Here is a 2,417-nt window from a genome sequence, read left to right as displayed (position 1 = left end):
GTATTATGTTAATTATTATATAATACTGTATGTCATCACTACCATGATTGCTATATATCATAGATGAAAATTGTGATTAATTAGAAGGTATTGGAAAGAGTGTAACCTGAGCATGACATAAATGGTATGGAATAAGGGGTGGATATCTGTCCTGGTTCCAGTTAGGACAGAGTTAATTTTCCTCCTAGTAGCTGGTAGGGTGCTATGTTTTGGATCACGGTGAGAAGAGCGCTGATAACATTCTGATGTTTTAATTGCTGCAGAGCAGTGCTTACACCAAGCCAAGGACTTTTCAGCTTCTCGCTCTGTCCTGCCAGCGAGCAGGCTAGGGGTGCAGCAGGATCTGGGAGGGGACAGACCCAGGACAGCTGACCCAAACTGGCCAAAGGGGTATTCCATGCCATCTGACGTCATGCTAAACAATATATAGGGGTGGCTAGCCGGGGGGGTGGGGGGGCCGGCTGCTCGGGGATAGGCTGGGCATCGGTCAGCAGGTGGTGAGCAATTGCATTGTTTCTTCACTTGTTTCTTACACATTATTATTATTAATACTATTATTATTATTATTGTTATTATTATTTTCCTGTCTTAATAAACTGTCTTTATCTCAACTCACAGGCTTCACTTTCCTGTTCCTCTCCCCCATCCCAGAGAGGGAGGGGGGGAGGGTGAGCGAACGGCTGTGTGGTGTTTAGCTGCCAGCCGGGCTAAACCACAACACAAACTCAGCAAACCGCTCAAAGAAGCTCGTCCTGAAAGTCGCTGGAAATAGGCGCACTCGAGCTGGAAGGAAGCTCAAGCTGAGAGAAGCGGACCCGTGCACACAACTGCCCCTCACTGGCCGAAGGTAAGCAGTTGCGCGCTATGGGGAATCATATGTCCTTAGAAACACAAAATGTCCTGGTAACCTTACAGCTTATTTCCTTTATTACGAATCGGACAGTTTACGATCCTGAAACATGGGACCAAATTGAGGTCAAAGTGTGGGACTCTGCTACTAAAAATGACAAGGTTGCGGCGGGATTGCTCGGCACCTGGCGAGCAGTCTCTGAGGCCTTAAAGAGCCATGTGGGACCACAATCGGAAACGTGTGGTTTGCCAGACAGTGAGGGAGCTGCGGGCTCGTTTACTGATCCTTCTGCTACACCATCGGCCCCCCCGCCGCTACTGCCATCGCAGGCCTTTGCTGTTACGCCCCCTGGTGACCTGAACGTTCCTTTTGATCCAGGCCCTATAGGCCCTGAAAAGGAGACGGATCTGTTTCCCTTCGATCCGGGAGGAATAGGATACACAAGGCCCGAAGGCCGAGTTGCTTAACAGCTTAAAGCGAGACATATTGTTCCCACGACTTGCCCTGGAACTCTCCGGTGTTTGTAATCAAGAAAAGGAATGGAAAATGGAGACTGCTATATGACCTGAGAAAACTTAATGAAGTCATGGAAGATATGGGAGCACTTCGACCAGGATTACCATCTCCAACTATGCTCCTCCGGTCATGCACATTAATAGTAATAGACTTAACGGATTGTTTGTTAAACACTTCCAGAATTCAGAAAACTTTGCCATGTTTATGTTTCAATTGATACCTTTTCTGATTGTACATATGTATAGGCGTACTCGGGTTTCTTATGAATATGTAAAAGCAATGTTCTATATATTTAGAAAGTTCGATGGTTGTGTGTGCATGTTGGTAGAGCGTAGACTCCCCGCGTACCCAGCGCTGTTTACTTGCCTTTTATAAATATTACTAAATTCAGACTGAGTTGTATCTTCTTTTATAACACCATATTTCATCCCATTTCCCTTCTCTCCTCCTTCCACTCTGGATATTCCTATTTGAAGTGGCCTGTCTGGCCACACTTAAAGCATCTTATCAAAGCCTGTCCCTGCTAGGATTCAGGCTGCAACACAGGTAGCTTTCCTTGCCTGCCATTCCTTCCTCTTCCTCTCCTTTCCATCCTGGCCCTGACTCCTCCTGAAAAATTTCTTCCTCTTTCTCCAATCCTCTGCCTCACTACCAGGTACACTGTCAATACCATTAGTTTCGCTCTCTGCTTTTCCTTCTCATCTCCCCTCCTGACATACAACTTCAGGGCCTCCCTCAGGAGGGCCCCCCACAGTGACTGTTCACTACATCCTCCCACCCTCCGGAGCTTTTTCTGTGTATCTGGGCAGGCTTTAATCACAAAATGAACTTTCAAGAGCCCCCAGGACACCGGGTCCCCGGGTCTCACCCCGAGCACTCCCCCACCCCGACCCCAAGTCTCCCACATGACCCCTGTGTAGCGCACTATCACCACTCCAGCCAGGATCGGCAAGTGGGCACCCCTGCTCTGCAGGTATTACCCCTGGTCCTGGAGGATGAGCTCCTTCCCATTCTTGTATAGCAGCTCTCCTCCTGATCATTCTCATTTCTT

At 48.0% G+C, this 2,417-nt stretch overlaps 1 long non-coding RNA gene across 3 annotated transcripts; it reads left to right on the top strand.

Annotated features, from left to right (window-relative positions):
• The first annotated feature begins 447 nt into the window (after positions 1–447).
• On the top strand, positions 448–1,758 carry LOC136788697 (uncharacterized). 3 transcript variants are annotated; one of them, XR_010827334.1, is made up of 3 exons: positions 448–497; positions 619–847; positions 944–1,758. It is a non-coding gene; the product is annotated as an uncharacterized lncRNA (long non-coding RNA). The 3 variants fall into 3 exon arrangements; XR_010827333.1 differs by having other exon boundaries at positions 619–1,758; XR_010827335.1 differs by having other exon boundaries at positions 451–494; positions 619–1,758.
• Positions 1,759–2,417: the final 659 nt, after the last annotated feature.

The sequence above is a fragment of the Anser cygnoides genome, chromosome W (genome assembly GCF_040182565.1).
Source record: "Anser cygnoides isolate HZ-2024a breed goose chromosome W, Taihu_goose_T2T_genome, whole genome shotgun sequence".
NCBI classification, from domain to species: domain Eukaryota; kingdom Metazoa; phylum Chordata; class Aves; order Anseriformes; family Anatidae; genus Anser; species Anser cygnoides.
Note: the sequence above shows the minus strand (reverse complement) of the source record. Positions and strands in the feature narration are given on the sequence as shown.